Raw genomic sequence first — 21418 nt, forward strand, 5'->3', positions numbered from 1 at the left:
TCTCATATCCCTGCATTTGAAATTAAAGAAGAGAGGATTAATTTCTGACAGATACAATTGTATTTTGGCAGTGCTCACAGGCCAGTCGCCTGCTATCTGGCTCCATGCCCTGGTGAGTCGTAATTCCGTTCATATCACCTTATGAGCCACAGTAAATTACCCAAATGCATCAATGACCATCATCAGCTTTGCAGTGGCTTTGTTGGAGGACTCAGGGAAGAATGCCAGCCCCCCTCCCCTCCACAAGTGCTTGAGTGTTTGGAAAGCAGGAGGGAGAAGTGGCTGATGGATTTTGCAATCACTGCACTTAATTTTCCAAAGAAACCACCTTACTTTCCAAATGTCATTTTCAAATGTCAGAATGCCTTGTCCTAAGTCTCTTCTTCTTCTTCTTCTTCTCCTCCTCCTCCTCCTCCTCCTCCTCCTCCTTTGGCGATCACACATAGCCGAGTAAATCTGTCTTCCATAAACACGGTTTTAACAATGAGTCCATAAGTGACTGGAGGCCAATTCTGGATCCACACGTCCTTCCACAGTGGGGACATTGGTTTCCAGGTGGGAGTTGATGACAGTGTGGATTTGCCAAGCGTGCCTTCCTCTTAGCACGTTTCTCCCTTGCGTCCTGAGTTAGTGTGTCTTCAAAGCCCATGACACCTTTGGTAAAGACTGTTCTCCAATTGGAGCGTTCACAGGCAAGTGTTTCCCAATTGTTGGTGTTTATACTACATTTTTATAGATTTGTCTTCAGAGAGTCTTTGAACCTCTTTTGTTGACCACCAGCATTACGCTTTCCATTTTTAAGTTTGGAATAGAGTAGTTGCTTTGGAAGACGATCATCAGACATCTGCAAAACATGACTAGTTCAGCGAAGTTGATGTTGAAGAATCATTGCTTCAACACTGGTGATATTTGCTTCTTCCAGTACCCTGGCATTAGTTCGCCTGGCTCCCAAGCGATGTGTGAAATTTTTCGGAGACACCATTGATACACTTTCGAGGAGGTGGAGATGGCATTCAGAAGTGGTCCACGTTTCACAAGCATACAGTAAGGTTGGTAGTACAACAGCTTTGTAAACAAGCATTTTGGTTTCCCTGCGAATGTCCCGTCCTCAAACACTCTGCACTTCAATTGGGAGAAAGCTGCACTCGCAGAGCTCAGGCAATGCTGGATTTTGGCATCAGTGGAAAGATAATTGCCCAGGTAGGAGAAGTGATCAACACTTTCCAACATTACACTATTGAGTTGGATTTGTGGCACTGCAGAGGGGTTATTTTGTACTTGTTGGTGTAGCACTTTGGTTTTTGGGATGTTGATTGATAGGCCAAGCTTTTTGTAAGCTTCTGCAAAGATATTTAGGATGGTTTGGAGGTCATCCTCTGAGCGTGCACACACTACGTTGTCATCAGCATACTAAAATGATGGTGATGATGGTGATGATGATGCAGTTGCAGGAGGGGTGACACCCATGATGGAATTGCAGTTGCCAAGCAAATTAAAAACAAATGTTCCTGCAAGGGAGTCAACTCCCATCATTCCTGACCATTGCTCTTGCTGGCTGGGGCGGAGGGATTTGTGTTTTTTTGTTTTTTTGTTTTGTTTTAAATGCTTTTATTAACTTATACCAACACCAACACTGACGTCACTCACAAGACAAACTTACAAAAATATATAACTACACATGTAGAACAAATGATACACATACATCCCTATTTCAATTCTTATTCATTTCTATTTGACTTCCTTCCCCCTCAGCACGGGTCTGGTTGTATACTTAATAAACTGTTTCCTTCTCAACTCCTCTTCTTGGGCGTGGATGGGATTTGGAGTCCAGCTGCAACTAAAGGGCCACATCTACCCCACCCCTGGACCTTTGCCCATCCCTTGTGGATCCTCCCAAGTGTCCAACCTTTGAACAGAGGCAGATTTAGGGGAGCAGAACAAGTTTGCCTGCACTGGGCACAGAACTGAGAGGATCCCACAAGGAGCACTGCAACAATGACAAACAACAGAAGGTGAGAAGCGGGAGGTGGCACCGGATTTTGGCATCGCACAGGGCACCACTGAAATTTGAAAGCCCAAACAAGTGCTGTGAGAGATTCTTCTTTCTCTTACAATGCATTGGTTAGGCTTCCCCAACAACCATCCATCTTGCCCATCCTTGCAAAAAGCTCCATTTTTCCATTCCCAAGTTGGGACAAAACAAAAACAAAAAACAGGCATCCTTCCAACCCAGGAATGAAGCTTTGAGATATTCTGTGTGTGCGCAACCAGGAGAAAGCAAACTCTCAATGTATGCAGAACGAGGCTGCAGCAGCATCCAATGAGACAGAGATTCTTTCTGTGTTCCCACCATACTGAAAACATCTTCATCTTTCTCATCTGACTGGCCTCTGCTTCCACAGTGATTGATGCCATCGCCAAGGCTCCAAACCCTGCCGGGAGGATTTTGCTCTCCCACACCCCAATTGTTCTATTCCTCCAGAACTCTCTCTTTCCCCACCCTGCGCTCTCTCTCTCTCTCTCTCTCTCTCTCTCTCTCTCTCTCTCTTCCTCTCTCTTTTCCTCTCCATCCTGCCTCCCTACCACCCATTCTGGGACACTGAGTGAATCACCAATTCTCCTCCCGTTATCTCAGATTCTTTGCACACACCCTAACGAGCCAGAAATGAGCCCCAATTATGCCAGGTGAGCTGTCTGAGAGGTAGGCAAGGAACACCATATATCATTCCCACTGACTTATTGCACATGTACAATTGTCCGATTACCTTGTTCCTTTTTCTCTTGGAAGCCTAATATGATAAAACGATAACTATTAGAGGGAGGGAAGGGAGTTATGTAAGCCAGAAGATTTTAAATCTTTGGGAATCAGGTAATGCACTGCACCATTCATTCATTTATCCACTCACCCTGCTGTGTCCTGGCTGAAAGGAGTCTTACTGTTACTAGCCAGTCAGGGTAGCAACTCCATGACATTCTCAGTGGGGCATGGATTCCCCCTCTTGTTTATGATGCCACTAAGCCATCTTTCCTTGCCTCAATCTTGATGGCTGCTGAGTGATCGGGCGGGGGGGGGGGGGAGGAGTTAGCACACCCAATCTGGAATATGCATAGCATATCTGTGAGCATTAGCTACATTGTTTACTACCACTGCATGAGAGTCACCAGCTTCTGCTTCTCACCTCTGATCAATAAACCACTGCACCATTGACAGCATCTGCAGAGCATCCCACACCTGCCTTTGGGGAGCAACACAAATCCCATTTACGATGGAAACCTATTAGGCTGTTCACAGCCAGCCACAATTCCCTCCAAGGCCCACCAGATAATTCAGTCTACCCTGAAAGTGGAGCCTATGTGATAATTGGTGATTATGGCAAGCAGGTGGTTAAAAGCATTATGGAATAGCCAGCCTTTAAAATACACCCAAATGAAGAAAAACACCTGTATGAATTGCATCGTTCTTGCTAGCGGTAATAAGACCATGGCTGGGGCAGCAATCTTCATTAGTCCCTAATTGTTCCCCAAGCTTCTTTCCCGCTGCTCAGAACCATGATGCTTCCTGCTTGTCTTTTTGTTGTTGTTGTTTAGTCGTTTAGTCCTTTCCGACTCTTCGTGACCCCATGGACCAGAATACGCCAAGCACTCCTGTCTTCCACTGCCTCCCGCAGTTTGGTCAAACTCCTGCTGGTAGCTTCGAGAACACTGTCCAACCATCTCGTCCTCTGTGGTCCCCTTCTCCTAGTGCCCTCAATCTTTCCCAACATCAGGGGCTTTTTCAGGGAGTCTTCTCTTCTCATGAGGTGGCCAAAGTATTGATTGGAGCCTCAGCTTCAGGATCTGTCCTTCCAGTGAGCACTCAGGGCTGATTTCCTTAAGAATGGAGAGGTTTGATCTTCTTGCAGTCCATGGGACTCTCAAGAGTCTCCTCCAGCACCATAATTCAAAAGCATCAATTCCCTTAAAAGACACATATTCCACCAATTGTTGGCAGGGACCATAATTCAGAGAGAGAGCAGAAGCTTTGTATTCAGTTGGGCCCAAGTTCACTCCTTGCAGGATAGGCCCATCCCCATGGGGTCTTTTAATTAAGTCATAAAGAGTAGGTTATTCATTCTGAATCAAACTGGCACTTAATAGCAGAAGCACCAGGCTGAGGGGGTCAACTGACATGATCATCCAGACTCTGATGGTTGGAAAGCAGTCCAGAAGAGGGGAGAGCCTTCATCCATTGATCACCCCTTCTCCTAACCTGGCATGTCCAGCCCCCGTCGCCATACCTCCCTCAGTACCCCACTACTTAAAGGGCGGCTCCTTCCTCGTCTTCTCTCTCTCTCTCTCTCCTTGTTCCCCACCATTCCATCACCCAAACACATCACATACCCTTGTCAGCAGAAGATCTTCAAAGCAGGGCACTAGATTAAATGTGCTCACAGTCTGAATGTACTAATAACAGGAATACAAGTATCAAAACATGAACACTCAAATACAAAATGATAGTAAAGTTGGATTATATTAAATAATGGACATAACTTGAGCCAAACTGGTTCTTAAATGTGCCTATTTAGATCTTAACAAGGTGATTTTATGAGGTCAAGGCTTCTCCACAACAATCCAATTCCTCATCTTCCCTCCTCATGGATGATGATAGAACATACACAGAGCCCCCTCTCTCACATCAGGCTCACCCCCTCCCTTCCTGTCCTTTGCCTCCCACCCAAAGGACCTCAGTTTTCTATTGACCTCTACCCTCACCATTGGATCTCACCTTAGCCTAACGCAACCCCAGACTATATCTTCTCCAGAGGCTGACCCTCAGGCCCTGATAAAGGATTGAAATGTTTGCTAATTTATAAGTATAATGTCCCTGGGAAATTACAGTGATGGGGGCGGGTCTAACTAGCACTGTGCTTTGCATAAACTGTTGAGGCCAAATACCTGGACGCTCATCTTCCCAGCCACACTCCCGTGAGAGTCACATGATCTCATGTGTTTATTGGCACTGTGCTGAGAGCACAGCACCCTAAAACGGGATGTTCCAACTTGAGACAGTTGAAGGCTATGGCTTGGCAGTGCACCCAATTGCCCTTTAAGAGGAGGAGGAGTAGAAATTGCTTAAAAAGAAGGAAAAGCAGGAGATCTGGGGCACACTCCAAAAGATAGAGTGTTTGCCCCTGCTTCAGCTGCACCCCATCAGCATTTTAGGAGTTATCCCACACCAGCTGAGTAGCCAAGATTTATGTGATTTTGGGTGGATTTCTCTGCTTGTACCATGTGGTGCATTCTTCTGCCGTCACCCACCCTCTGCATCCATCCATCCATCCATCCATCCCCAAACTCCCACCAACCTGTGACAACCCCAAATAGAAAAAGAAAATGAAATTGTAGCTGTTTTATGCCTCCGTCTTGCTGCTTGTCTTTCTACCCCCTCTCTGCCTTGATTGTTCGGCGAATAGTTCGGGGACCCCATCTGCTCAGCATTCAATCCTTGTCGTGGGCTGTCAGGCGTAGGAGAGTGTTTGGGGGACAAGTTATAAATTGAATGCATTTCAATCTACAGGTGAGGGAAAGCAATAGCTGAGGTCTCCAGCGAATGGAGGAATTATGGCCAGTAAGCACATATTGCAATATACGGCCAAAATAATTTCTAGCTAACTTCTAGCTTTAATAACTAGGTTATTAAAGCTGCCTGTCCACAGAAAGAGGCACTGTCCTCTGCTCTTTGATGATTGTCCCTACAATTGGTACAAAAGCCCCTAAGACTAAGCTGGGGGCCTCCAAGTCTATTTTACCAAGCTTGAACCAGCACCTTGGTGGGAAGGCTCTAAGCACTAGGCCTCACTCTCCCACACACCTCTATATACAATCTCTCTCCCAATTGCAGCTGGCATTGGCCAAGAATCATAAGCTGCAATGGCCCAGTGGGAAGGGGGCTTCCCTCCATTAAGCAGGGACGCAAGGCTGTAATATCTGTAGCACTTCAACTTAATTGGGCTGAAAATGAAGAAAAAAGAGCAAGCCCGATGAAGCTGTCAATCTCACTGAATTAAGACACAGAACAGTCTTCCCCACTCCCCTTTCTTCCCCCTGCTGAACAGCCTGCAATTTAAAATGTAAGAGACAAGCAGTATAAAAATTTCCAAAAAATCAAGGGCTCTGACAGGGGTTATGCCTACCTGTCCTCCAGGTTCTGGTCCTCCTGTGTGTGTGTGTGCGCACGCGCATGTGCATGCATCCATGTGCATGCATGTATAGGCCAGAAGCTTCTTATGAGCAAAGTTGAGATTTTGGAAATCCAAACCAGACAGTAGCAGCATCTTTACTCTGTCTGCTTGCTCAAAGCATGCTCAATCCAATGCATAGACATGAGCATCAGGCCACGGACTGTGTCTGCTTAGGAACAAAGGCAGCTGCCTTACACTAACTTTGACCCTTGGTCCATCTTGCTCGGTATTGTCCATCTATCCATCCATCCACCCCCAAACCACCACCAACCTGTGACAACTGCGAATAGTTAAAGAAAATGAAATTGTAGCTGCTTTATGCCTCCGTCTTGTGGCTTGTGGACAACAATTCTCATCAATGCCAACTGGGGCTGATACTCCTATCAGTATTGTAAGTCCAAAACATCGGGAGGCTACCAGGTTGGCGATGGCTGGTCTGCTCTACTCACAGACTGGCCGTGCCTCTCCAGTACTCCAGACAGGATGTGTGCCCAGTCCCACCTATAGAGGCCAGGGATTGCACCTGCACACAAAGCATGTGCTCTGCCATGGAACTATGCCCCCTCTCCCATTGAAGGAAGCTTGGTTCCAGGACCCCAATTCATAGTTTCAGATTACACATGAGTAGTTCCTCCATAGCTGCCTTCTCTGTTAAGCCAAGGGCTTTGCGATTAGAGCCACATACCCACAAGGGGGCAGCTGCAGCTGCAGCAGAGATGGCTCTCATGCTGGCTTTCCTGTGCAACCCGGTTCTGTTTGGGGCTCCACCACTAGCCCAACCCCATCCAGCTCCCATAACTTTTGAAATCAAAAGTTGACAGTCCTACACTCCTGCCAGTTGAAGCAGGACTTTCCAATCTGCCCCCACCCAGCCCACCTCCCTTATAGGGGCGAAAAGGGACTTTGATAACCCTAACCTTAGCCTATCCTGCTAGAGTCAGTGGGAAAGAATTTCAGCCTTTCTCTTCTGTAGAAAACTAGCAAGTTTCTACCTGCCATGCTTGTTTTCTACATTCCGGTGCTTATTTTACAAGGAAGCAGAATTAAGAAAATTGTACTCACTTGCTTGAATTTGATGTGGTCCAATAAGAGCTGTCCCATGTGAGCAGGAAGGAGGGGGAGAGATGTCCCAATGGGAGTTTTTTTCTAACCCTAATAGCGGGGGGGGGGGGATTTTGACAGGAGCATGGTGGGAAATCAGGGACACTGTCCACTTTTGCCTGGGTAACAGATCCCTTAAATATGTTCTGGGTTTTCCTGTAACCCACCAGAGCAAATTTAGGAAAAGGGAGAGAGGGGAAGAGTCATTGTTCAGTCCAAAGTGCTTCTGCTAGTGAAACTGCTTTGCTGGATTTGTAAGGACATGTTCAGCTTCACATCCAGTTTGACCCTTAAAGTGCACAAAGGAAAGTTTGAGGGAGCCACACGCTTTTCGCAGAAATCATTTGCTTGATGTTGTGTACCTAGAAGCTAGTGCCATGCAGATCTTTTGTTTTTGTTTTTTTTATAATAATTTTTATTAATTTACAACAAAACAAAACAAAACATACAATATTTTCACATTCAGATATTCAAAGTCTTTCTTTTTTGGACTTCCTTCAACTTTTCCGTAAATCTTTCGTAGTCTTTATTAGTTTACGCATTTCTTGTCCTTTATATTGTCATTATTTAAATCTTTTCCCCTTCATTTCCTTTTGACAATATCTCTTATATTTTCACAGTGCTCTTTTGAAACCTTCTAGCGTTATTTCGCCTTCACTTATATTTTCCAGATAATCAACAAATTTTCCCCAGTTTTCTATAAACTTTTGGTCTCTTAGGTATCTAATCTTTCCTGTCATCTTGTCCAGTTCAGCGTAGTCTAACAACTTTGATCTCCAGTCTTCCATTGTCGGTATCTCTTGTTGTTTCCATTTCTGTGCCAGTAACACCCTTGCCGCTGTCACTGCATGCTGGAAAAACTTACTATCCTTTCTTTTAATCTCTTTTCCTGTAATACCTAGCAGAAAGGCTTCTGGTTTCCTTTTAAACGTATATTTTAAAATCTTTTTCAACTCATTGTATATCATTTCCCAGAAGCCTTTCACTCTTTTACATTCCCACCACATATGATAAAATGAACCATCTTTTTCTTTACATTTCCAACACTTATTGCAAGTCTTATACATTTTTGCTAATTTTACTGGTGTAATATACCACTTATAAAACATTTTCATAACATTCTCTTTCAATGCCGTACATGCAGTGAATTTTAAATTCTCCTTCCATCAAACTGTATATTATGACCTGTCTCTGGCCCAGTGTATCATAACCGATTTTACTTCCTCATCTTTCAAATTCCACTCTAATAACAAATTGTACATTTTCGACAAGTTTTTACCTTCCTTATTCACTATCTCAGACTGGAATACTGAATCTTTGTCTGCATAGCCACATTCTTTGGCATCCTTCCTAAACATTTCATTTATTTGATAATAATGCAACCAATCATATACGTATTTTTTGACTTGTTCATAGGGTTTCACTTTCCACTTCCCACCCTCTTTGTATAAGAGTTGGCCATATGTTACCCATTCACTTCTCATATTGATTCTCTTTACACTCATAACTTCTAGTGGTGATAACCAGTGTGGTATTTTAGGTTCTAATAGGTTTTTATACCTATCCCAAACTTCAATTAGTGGGCCTCGGAAAATTTGCTCTCCAAAACCTTTGTGTACCTTCTTTTTATCCTTCCACAAGTACGCATGCCATCCAAATCTATTATCATATCCTTCTAAATCTAACAGTTCCTTATTGTCTAGTTTTATCCATTCTTTCAACCAGCAAAGACATGATGCCTCATAATATAATTTCAGATCTGGCAGGGCAAAGCCTCCTCTATCTCTTACATCTGTTAATAATTTAAATTGAATTCTCGGCTTTTTGCCCTGCCATATATATCTTGAAATCACTCTTTGCCACTCTTTAAAAAGTCTAATCCCCTTAATTATAGGGATAGTTTGGAACAAAAATATCATTCTTGGCAATACGTTCATCTTATAACGTACGCCATGCAGATCTTTTGAAACTTTGCCTGAGTCCTTGGGATTGGTGCTCTGCAGCAACTGCAGCTGAATTATTTTTCTTCTGCATTAGGATTCACATCTGGTCAAAGCTAGCTTGATGAGTAGCACTCATTTCCACACAGAGAAATGTTGCACAAGTACACAAATGGTGTGCATAGACTTGACATTTGGGGCACAGATATGTGGATGATCATTGTCAGGCTTGTTAAAACATCGTGGGCTACTACCATGAGACTAAGGACCAATGCTAGTTTAGTACAGAGCTATGAATGTTGGATCGCCTTCTGGTTTTCAGGTGTCCAAAAATATTTTCAGGTCCCTGAGTTCTGGTGCTGAGGATATCACTGATTTATAATGAACTAGATATGAGATTATCTATAAGCTAGACCAAGTTCAAGTTCATAAGCTTATTGTTCTAGCCAAAGGCCATGACAAATTTGTATTAGGCAATAGTATTAATAAAATAATACATAGCGTACATCCATAATATAAAAATCCATAATATAAAAACGACTTTGCCAAGTTCCTGAGTGTTAAAACACAGTTTCCCTTGTGCATCTCTGACAGCTCCAATCTTAATGTTATTTTACTTTTTAAAAATCCAATTTGAGAAGCTAGACCAAGAAAGAGGTGATGACTGAGCATGGAGCTGGGGGAATGGCAAAGGTTAGGGGATATTGCATTTGATGTTTCTAATCTGGGGGCTGTGTTTGTGATCTGGAGGGCTGCCCAGCAGATTAGCGCATGCGGTCCTCTATCGATCCATGTCAGACAGACACGCTGTTCTGGCAGCAGATGAGCAGGGGACGAGCTGCTTTATTTTTATCAATGCAAGAAGAGTGGCATAAGCCAGCGACAGATGAAATGGGCTTTTCACACATTTCTGACTAACCTTGGAACCCTTCACAAGGTTTCAGTGATTGAGGAGGTCGGCACAACCTCATATTTTGCAGATTGCACCCCGGGGCAATGATGTGCTTGGAAGAGCGTGTGCCATCCTTACCTTCCCCAGGATTTGTCTCCAACCTGAAAGCTTTGTCTCCTCCTACATGTGCCCCCATAGCAATGGCACCAACACAGCTTGGGGAGGGGGCTCATCCACGCTTCCCTTGGTCCCGTGAGTTGCATGCCCAGGCACAGGAAGCACGCAGTGCAGTATGAGGCTGACCAGGGGTGCAATGAGACACAGGATACCAGGCCTGGGTTGAAATAAGCACAGCTTTTATTAATTAGAGGTGCAAGTAGGTTTTGACTAATGCATTTGGGTATGTATCTGGGCCCCTTCATGGATCACTGCCTTGCCGTGGCGAAGGGGCTTGAAGAACTCAGAGAAGCTATGAACTATGCCGAGCAGGGCACCCAAGATGAACAGGTCATAGTGGAGAGTTTTGACCAAACGTGATCCACCTGGAGCAGGAACCGGCAAGCCACTCCAGTATCCCTGCCAAGAAAACTCCATGGACAAAGACAACAGGCATATAAAAGTTATGACGCTGGAAGATGAGCCCCTCAGGTTGGAAGGCGTCCAACATGCTACTGAGGAAGAGCGGAGGACAAGTACAAGTAGATCCAGAGCTGATGAAGTGGCTGGGCCAAAGCCGAAAGGACGCTCAGTTGCAGATATGCATGGAAGCGAAAGGAAAGTCCAATGCTGTAAAGAAAAATATTGCATAGGAACCTGGAATGTAAGAACCATGAACCTGGGTAAGTTGGATGTGGTCAAAAATGAGATGGCAAGAATAAATATTGACATCCTGGGCATCAGTGAACTAAAATGGACGGGAATGGGCGAATTCAGTTTGGATGACCATCATATCTACTACTGTGGGCAAGAAACCCGCAAAAGAAATGGAGTGGCCCTCATAGTCAACAAAAGAGTGGCGAAAGCTGTACTGGGATGCAATCTCAAAAATGATAGAATGATCTCGATACGAATCCAAGGCAGACCTTTTAACATAACAATAATCCAAGTTTATGCACCAACTACTGGTGCTGAAGAAACTGAAATTGACCAGTTCTATGAAGACTTTCAACACCTTATAGAAGTGACACCAAAGAAGGATGTTCTTCTCATTATAGGGGATTGGAATGCTAAAGTAGGGAATCAAGAGATAAAAGGAACAACTGGCAAATTTGGTCTTGGAATTCAAAACGAAGCAGGGCAAAGGCTAATAGAGTTCTGTCAAGAGAACAAGCTGGTCATCACAAACACGCTTTTCCAACAACACAAGAGACGACTCTACACATGGACATCACCAGATGGGCAGCATCGAAATCAGATTGATTATATTCTCTGCAGCCAAAGATGGAGAAGCTCTATACAGTCAGCAAAAACAAGACCTGGAGCTGACTGTGGCTCAGATCATCAGCTTCTTATAGCAAAATTCAAGCTTAAACTGAAGAAAGTAGGAAAAACCACTGGGCCGGCAAGATACAATCTAAACAAAATCCCTTATGAATACACAGTGGAAGTGAGGAACAGGTTTAAGGATTTAGATTTGCTGGACAGAGTGCCTGAAGAACTATGGATGGAGGCTCGAAACATTATACAGGAGGCAGCAACGAAAACCATCCCAATGAAAAGGAAATGCAAGAAAGCAAAGTGGCTGTCCAATGAGGCCTTACAAATAGCGGGGGAGAGAAGGCAAGCAAAATGCGAGGGAGATAGAGAAAGATACAGGAAATTGAATGCAGAATTCCAAAAAATAGCAAGGAGAGACAAGAAGGCCTTCTTAAACGAGCAATGCAAAGAAATAGAGGAAAACAACAGAATGGGAAGAACATCTGTTCAAGAAAATTGGAGATATGAAAGGAACATTTTGTTCAAAGGTTACCATAATAAAGGACAAAAGTGGTAAGGACCTAACAGAAGCAGAAGACATCAAGAAGAGGTGGCAAGAATACACAGAGGAATTATACCAGAAAGATATGGATGTCTCGTACAACCCAGGTAGTGTGGTTGCTGACCTTGAGCCAGACATCCTGGAGAGTGAAGTCAAATGGGCCTTAGAAAGCACTGCTAATAACAAGGCCAGTGGAAGTGATGGTATTCCAGCTGAACTATTTAAAATTTTAAAAGATGATGCTGTTAAGGTGCTACACTCAATATGCCAGCAAGTTTGGTAAACTCAGCAGTGGCCAGAGGATTGGAGAAGGTCAGTCTACATCCCAATCCCAAAGAAGGGCAGTGCCAAAGAATGCTCCAACTACCGCACAATTGCACTCATTTCACACGCTAGCAAGGTTATTCTTAAAATTCTACAAGGAAGGCTCAAGCAGTATGTGGACCGAGAACTCCCAGAAGTGCAAGCTGGATTTAGAAGAGGCAGAGGAACCAGAGACCAAATTGCAAACATGCGCTGGATTATGGAAAAAGCTAGAGAGTTCCAGAAAGACATCTACTTCTGCTTCATTGACTATGCAAAAGCCTTTGACTGTGTCGACCACAGCAAACTATGGCAAGTTCTTAAAGAAATGGGAGTGCCTGATCACCTCATCTGTCTCCTGAGAAATCTCTATGTGGGACAAGAAGCTACAGTTAGAACTGGATATGGAACAACTGATTAGTTCAAAATTGGGAAAGGAGTACGACAAGGCTGTATTTTGTTTCCCTGCTTATTTAACTTATATGCAGAATTCATCATGCGAAAGGATGGGCTGGATGAATCCCTAGCCGGAATTAAGATTGCCAGAAGAAATATCAACAACCTCAGATATGCAGATGACACAACCTTGATGGCAGAAAGTGAGGAGGAATTAAAAAACCTTTTATTGAGGGTGAAAGAGGAGAGCGCAAAATATGGTCTGAAGCTCAACATCAAAAAAACGAAGATCATGGCCACTGGTCCCATCACCTCCTGGCAAATAGAAGGGGAGGAAATGGAGGCAGTGAGAGATTTTACTTTCTTGGGCTCCATGATCACTGCAGATGGTGACAGCAGCCACGGAATTAAGAGACGCCTGCTTCTTGGGAGGAAAGCAATGACAAACCTAGACAGCATTTTAAAAAGTAGAGACATCACCTTGCCAACAAAGGCCCGTATAGTAAAAGCTATGGTTTTCCCAGTAGTGATGTATGGAAGTGAGAGCTGGACCATAAAGAAGGCTGATCGCCGAAGAATTGACACTTTTGAATTATGGTGCCGGAGGAGACTCTTGAGAGTCCCATGGACTGCAAGAAGATCAAACGCATCCATTCTTAAGGAAATCAGCCCTGAGTGCTCACTGGAAGGACAGATCGTGAAGCTGAGGCTCCAGTACTTTGGCCACCTCATGAGAAGAGAAGACTCCCTGGAAAAGACCCTGATGTTGGGAAAGATGGAGGGCACTAGGAGAAGGGGACGACAGAGGACGAGATGGTTGGACAGTGTTCTCGAAGCTACAAACATGAATCTGACCAAACTGCGGGTGGCAGTGGAAGACAGGAGTGCCTGGCGTGCTCTGGTCCATGGGGTCACGAAGAGTCGGACACGGCTGAACAACTAAACAACAACAACAAAATGTATCTGGGATCAAGCAGCCTGCTTACTGGTTGACCAAAGGGTGATGGGTCAACCCTGGGTGGAGGGATGCCCCCTGATGTGTACCAAGTTGACAATCCTACCAAGGCCACCACTCAGAAGGGATGCATTGGCCCATTGGGCCCCATGTTTGCTCCTCCACAACAATACTCCTTCCTGGGCTCCTTTAATGGGCTATACTAACCCAACCCAATGCTTTTTCCACCAGAGTTGTGACATCTGTTATGAGGCAGGCGAAAACCCACAGAGGGGTTTTTCTGTGGGGAGAATTCCTCCCTGGTCCTCAGTACAGTGACCAAATATTCCATAGCAAGGTCCACACACTGACCTTGGACAGGACCACAGGTCGGGAGGGTGAGGAATCCTGGTGTGGCTTCACTTTATAGGGACTAGGCAGACCCAGTTGACACACACCCAGCTGTCTTCTGGTTGGCCCATTTAAATGAGCCTTTCATGCAAATTCCAGAGGGAGAAGATAGCTCCCACCCCATGCTCATGCCACGGCCTGCCAGGCAGCAAATGGCCACTTCACTGGAGCCCCAGGTCAACAGCCATTCTTTCATTTCCTATCATTTCTCTTGTGTCCTTCCACTTCCCCTGGGAAAACCTGCTAATTACTGCTGAATCAGAACGCAGGTCACTCCATAGAAAACCCAATAGATGTTTGTTCCAATGCAGCAGTAAACAGAGTGTTTCCCTAGGGAAAGTGGCAGAGCAAAAGAAAACCTCCCACACCTGTACCTGAAAATCACAGGACAAACAGGCAGTTCTGTTTAGGGAAGTTTTTTTTTTTTTAAATGATATTTATTCCAATTTTAACAAATACAGAAAAATTTGAAAGAGACAAAATACAGTAAAAAAGAAAGAAAGAAACAAGAATAGAAAAAAATTAAAAAGTACATAAAAACCACACCTCCACCCCACCAACAGGAGAAAAAAAACAAAAACATTTTAAAAAGAAACCCTTCCATTTTTCACAATTCCATCCTTCAATGACTTGTTTCCTCGACCTCCTCCCACCTCCCTTTTTGTATTCCAGTTAATAATTAAGTCAGCAAATTCTTTCCATATTTCACTGCTTACTATCACTTATTTATCTTAATCCATTTAAACCTTATCCTCCCATCAACATCTAAAAAATTATCTATACGCCAATCTAATAAAAAGAGGGGTGGGGGACCTTAAATCTTATACCCTTAAATCCTGAAATCTCAAGTTCTTATCATGTTTCCACTAAAGTCATATAAATTCATTCCACCATCTCCCAACATTCCTTAATTATACAATATTATACAAAATACTGTTTTAAAAATTCCCAATCTTCTTCCACCATCTCTTCTCCCTGGTTTCGGATTTTATCAGTCTTTTCTGCCAATTTTATCAGTCTTTCTGTCAGTTCCATAAAATTCATCAACCTGGTGCTCTTATGTCCGAGGCTCTTAACTCTTAGAATCATAGAATCATAGAATCATAGAGTTGGAAGAGACCACAAGGGCCATCGAGTCCAACCCCCTGCCAAGCAGGAAACACTGTTTCTTCTCCCTGTTCTGTCTGCAAATTTCTTTCAGTACCAAAAATTAAATCCCAAAGGGCTTTCTTCTCATCAGCTCCTTTCAGCATGTTTGCCCATACTCCATATTCAAAATTGTAATCCAAAAGGTGTTCCATGGCATACTCCACAGTCCCTTTGAGGTTACAGAGCTCCACTTTTCCAAGCTTTCCCGCAGTGCCTCCCTCCAACAGAAAGTCCACCCATCTTGCCTTATTCAGTGCAAGCGGGGCACTGTCTCTCCAATTCTGGCTCTCAAAGTCCATCACCTCAAACTTCAATTTGTATCCATCAATTTGGTTCACTGGGGCCAGGGCCTCCACTTGAGTTTCTTCTTGCAGAGCCGAAACAGTTTGTTCCATCTCCTTCTCCAATGCTTGCCATTTCAAAGTTGGTTCCACATCCCGAGCAGTTCCTGTTGAATTACTCACTTTTTGTTCCAAGACAAATACATTCTGTTCCAAGTCAGAAACACTTTGTCCACAAGTGTCCAATTTCTTTATCGTCAAGTCTGTCGTTTCATGCAATTGCTCCAACAGAGCATTTATTTTGTCAAACATGTTCCCTAGAGCTTCTTGTTTTTCCATTCTTATCTTAAGACTCTTCAAGGCCACTTATTTCTCAGCCTCTGTTTTTTGGTGGAAAGTTCCACCTCTCAAATGTAACAGTTGCAACAGTTTCTGAAGCTCCCTCTATCAGCAACAGTTTCTATTTTTTGTTATTTCGAGTCAGAATCCAGTAACAAAATTACAATTCAACTTTTCTTCTTTTTAAATACCACAAAACCAATGCGAAAAAATATATATCTCTATTCAACCATCCATCAAGATGTGTTCCATTCCCCGTTGTTAATTTTTTTCAAATCGTAAAACTTTTTGACAGCCCGATCCCAGGCTCGAGACAGTGGTGAATTAAGTCGTCTTCCTCACTCTCCTGCAGGTTTACATCATCCACAAAAGAGTTCCCCCTCTTCCCCGGCTTCCGAGGGGGTATTCAATATCTTAAATGGTGAAAATTTAATACTTTACAGAATACTTTTCCCAGGCTTTAGCTTACGACGGCTTTGCTTTGATGTTTTTACAAAACGGAAGGCGAACTTCCTGTTTAGACCTTCGCGTTCAAATGCCAGATTAAAATGTTTAGTAGTCCAATTTTCTATTTACTTACGAATATTTACTTAAAGTCCAAATGTCCACAGGAAAAGTCAGCGCTTTCTGGCAACAGCTATGCGGCTTCACTCCTTGAAAGTAGCGGTTGATTCGATGTACCGTGCCGCTCACCCCACGTCGCTCCGGAGCCCCGAAACCAGGTCTCCCTGTGAGTAGGGGAGGCGCAAAAGGTACCTGCCGAATCCCAAGTCCACGGGCTTCTTCCGCCTGTGGTTTTTAGCGGGTCTCCGCCTCGCCGTGGCGGTCAGACCCTAATTTCCAAAGAGCGGATTCCTACGAGACGGAGGAAATCCGCCATTACCAGAAGCGCCAACCCGGAAGTCTCCCTGTTTAGGGAAGTTTTTAATGACTGATGTTTTAATGTATTTTTAATCTTTTGTTGGAAGCCGCCCAGAGTGGCGTTTAAATAAATTATTATTATTATTATTATTATTATTATTATTATTATTATTATACTTGTCCTGTGTTAAAACTGTGCTTGTGGAATTGGGAGAAGACCCATCTACTGCCAAAAAGTTTACATTTGGGTTTGAGGACCAAGCCTTTCTAACTGCCTAAAACTGAGACTCATATTTAGATCTTAGCCCACACCATCTGCCATAACCACCACGTCTTTGCCATCCTCTGAGGCCCTTCTTCATGTGTCCCCTCCATGACAAGTCTGGAGGGTAGCAACATGAGAACGAGCCTTTTCTGTGGTGACTCCCCATTTGTGAAATCATCTCTCTAAGGAGGCTTGACTGGTGCCTTCGTTACATCTCTGTAGGCGCCAGGCAAAAAGTTTCTCTATAACCAGACCTTTGGCTGATCAAACAATCTATGGCCTTTAAAATGTGTTTCTAGAAGGGGGAAGCGTATTGGTTTGGTTGTTTTTGTTGTCATTTGCTGTGTATTTTGTGTTTTCACTTTGTAGTTTTATGTCATGGACCACCCTGTGATCTTCAGAGGGGAGTATAAAAAAAAAATAATAATATTTGGTTGGCATCTGTCGGTCATGGGAAACAACGTAAGAGTAAAAATAAAAATTATAGTTTCTCTGCCCACTCTTCCCTGTGACTAGGAATGAGGAGCCTGTTGCCCTCCAGATTGGTCTCGAAGAGATCTGAGGAAGCTGTGGGAGCAGCGAGAGAGAAGAAGCAGAGAAAGCAGATGCAGGAGCAAGGAGAATGCCAACGTGGACTCTGGTCGATGGAAATACTGCCATTTAGCCAGCAACAGTTAACTGATATCTTTTATTCATTTATTCAATAAATTCACTGTTGCCAGGTAACCAGCAGCAGTTTGGGTTGGGTGACTCTAAAACATTTGGTTTCTTAAGTGGTAATGTTAATCATTCTTTGTTTGTTCTGGTCCTCTTGTGAGACACAGAGATCTTGTTACACCCACTTGACTCCAGAGGGATTGCTAGGCCACTCCTTCTCCTGATCATGGAACCAGACTGAGGCATCCCCGGAGAAGCCTGCCAGCACCTGTACCTCAGCCGTTCCCCCCACAGGGCAGCACCCCTGTGCATACGGACTCCTGCGCTGCTGACACGAAGGAGGGCCATAGTGTTAGCACAGGGAGAGATTCTCATTTCAAAGAAGGTGCCTCTGCCTCCACCTCCCTCCCCAAACCATCTCTTCCATCCTCCCCAGTAGCAGCACAGAAGGCTCCTTTGATACGGGGAGGGGAGCAGATTGGAAGTGACAATCCACTCGATGCCCCAAAGGAGGCTGCTGGTGATCAAAGGGCTTTGGTTAGCATAGATCAGTGGCGGCAACACGGGGAAGAAAAAAGGGGGGAAGGGGAGAAGAAAAGAGAGAAATGGGGCAGAGGCGTGAAGAAGGCAAGTGGGGGAAGCATTTGTTTACTCACTGCCATCTCCATCTGCCCATGGCTCCCCTTGTCATTCTCTCCCTGTGCCTTTCTCCAAGGAGGTCTCTGGAGAGAACAGAACAGAAGGTTAAAGCCAAGATTGAATTGGTTGCCTGAGATCATAAGAAATTCTAACTGTAGCTGTGTCACAGCTCAATTCAGCCAGTCCTGTGAAAATGTGCTGCAACTTAAAGGCCTTGTGCCAGTTTGCAAAAGGTGGATGAGATAAGAAGCCTGGGTCTGGTAAGTTCTGCATCCTGAAGTTCTGCCCCAGGAGCCCACTCACCTTATAGACTAATACATACAGAACACCTGGGCCCAATTGCTTCCTGCATACACCATTCATGATGCAGTTTTCACAGATGATAAGACAAATTCCAGAGATGGACTTGGGGCAGTGCAAGCAGTGCGGTTGCACCAGGCACACAACTGAGGAGGGTGCCTTCTCAAAGCCCGGTAAGTGCTTACGCAGCTCCAGGAAGGAGGCATGAGGATTCTGACAGGATCCTAGAGCCCACCTACCAGTTATTTATATACAGCTGAATTACCAAAGTTTCTTTTCTCCCCCCCCCCACCTCCCAAGGGAGACTGTTCCACTGTGAAACAGCTCTTTAAAAAAAAAAAAAAAGAGGGTGCATTTACTATGTGCTGCTTCCTTTTGTAACAAAGCTTCTAAGCAGTTCACATAAACATTACAGGAAGCATGCAGTGGATAAAATTAATAATAAAAACAGAAAACTTCCTTCAAATACCTGCTTTAATCAAAAGGTCTTTGTCACTCCCTGAAGTTCTCAGTGATCAGGCAGGGATATAAGGAATGCTGCACCCAAGTTGTTAACGGCCTTGTAAATCAAACAGGAACCTTGAGCCTGGCCTGGCAGCAGGTGGCAGCCATTGCAGGCTGTTGAGCACCAGAACTGTTGGTGTTTCCTGCTTGGCAGGGGGTTGGACTCGATGGCCCTTGTGGTCTCTTCCAACTCTATGATTCTATGATTCTAACTATGAGCTGGTGATGGTCTGTCCCCATCAACAGTCCAGCCGCAGCCGTTTACACCAGCTGAAGCCCAAGAGTAGCCCAGCCTCAAAGGAATTCACACTCAGAAAGCTTGCTCTTAGCAAATTGGATAATATCAGTATATAGAATAATAATTACAAACTGATTGAAAGATTTTGAATTCTAAAAATAAATGTTACCATTTCGCAACAACAGGCTTTGTAATTAGCATTAAATATCAAACCTGTTGATTATTAAATATTGGTGGGTGTTCAGACACGACTAAATGACTAAACAACAACAACAACTGATCGTTCAATTGACCAGATATTATTTGGCCATTCAGAACCCAAGTCTACCCCTCTAACTAATACCAGTTGAGAGTGAGGGCGATTTAAGAGTTAGGGAACTGCTACAGGGGCAGTTATTAACACAGTAGATGCTTTCCAGTAGATCTGTTCCAGGCTGCTTCCAGACTGTCACTATTTTGATTCAATCATACGCAGGCAAATTTATGTTGTGCAGTTAAGTGGACTTGACACCCATAAGAAGAACATATGAAGCAGCCTAACGCCTAGTCGGACCACTGCTCCATCTGGCTCAGTACTACCCACCCTAACTGGCAGCTTCTCTGCAGGGTCTGTTCTCAGCCCTACCTAGAGATGCCAGGCATCGTAGGAGCCAACTCCTAGGGGCTATGGGGGCTTCGGCTCCCACAATAAAATATTTGAGGGGACCATGCCCCCACCAAGTTGATGGACATTTCCATTCAAATGGTGCATTGCGTGATGTGATTCATTATGTGGGGTGGGGCTGTGCCCCTACAATATTTTATTCAAGTGGGCACCCCTGCCGGATATTGAATCTGGGACCTTCTGCATGCAAATCCAATGCTCTCCCACTGAGCTATTGCTCAGCCGTGAGCCCTGGGAGAGGATTATTCTGATGCCAGCTCTGTCTCCAAGGACCCAGCTAAAGTGCAATCAGCTCTGAGGCTTCTGCTCTTACACTCGTGTGTGACAAACCCCCCAAACCCCCAAATTGTTGTGGTAAGAAAAATGACAGGGAACAGCATGTTATTATGGCAACTACAAAAACAGATCAGAATGAATGTTCCGTGTCATATAACCTCTGTGATGTTTTTCTGCGAACAAATCAGGACAAATGCTCAATAAACAGATCAGTTTGCAGCCCAGCCTTGATCTGCTGGCGCTGAGTGCCTTTCTTTTCCATGGGTTGTATTCAGTCATGGGATCACCCCACTGTGATCTGAAATGGTCCAAATGAGTCTGAAGTGAGACAAAATTAGTGAAATTAATTTTGCTTTGTCTGGTAGAGTAAGGGGAGAACCGGTGTGATTAGATTTCGAAGTGCTGCTACTGCCTCCACCTGCCTCTGTGTCCTCAAATTGCCTGTTCAGCTTGTACACTTGTAAGTAAACAAATGACTACAAAGACACTATAAATCTCCAATGCTTTTTCTTCCCAAGAAAATTTATCCTATAAAAGCTATTGCTTATGGAAAGAGACCACAAAGCACAATCTTTTACACAATCTCCAGTCCAGACACATAGCAAGAAGTATTACAATGTTTCTGGGAATTTTCTCTCCCGTAGCCTGTGTGCATTTTATATCTCAAGCACTGTAAGCTCAGATAGAATGAACGACCCACACCAAAATCTCTGGGAAATGCCTACATTGCTGTGTACAAAAGGTGTAGATTTACCACCAGTCCCTTTGAGGGTGCTTAAAATCCCCACATGGAAAATGATGGAGTCACTCGGAGACTCCAGGAATTTTAATTTCCTTTGGGAATCAACAACATTGGTGCAAATAAGAGGAAAAAATAAAATGATATAAAATATAAAATAAATGCAGAACTGGGAAAGGGAGGAGAGAAGAGGGCCCGGCAGTTGCAATTTATAGTCCTGCCTCCGTCAAGCCAAGCTGGAGTCTCATCTGTATGCAGTGCCAATTTCCCCCTCTGGGTCCTCGCCGAGCAAATTTCAGCTGAAACTCATAAATAAGCCCTCTCCCTGCA

Source organism: Podarcis tiliguerta (genome assembly GCF_965153285.1).
Source record: "Podarcis tiliguerta genome assembly, chromosome: 2".
NCBI classification, from domain to species: domain Eukaryota; kingdom Metazoa; phylum Chordata; class Lepidosauria; order Squamata; family Lacertidae; genus Podarcis; species Podarcis tiliguerta.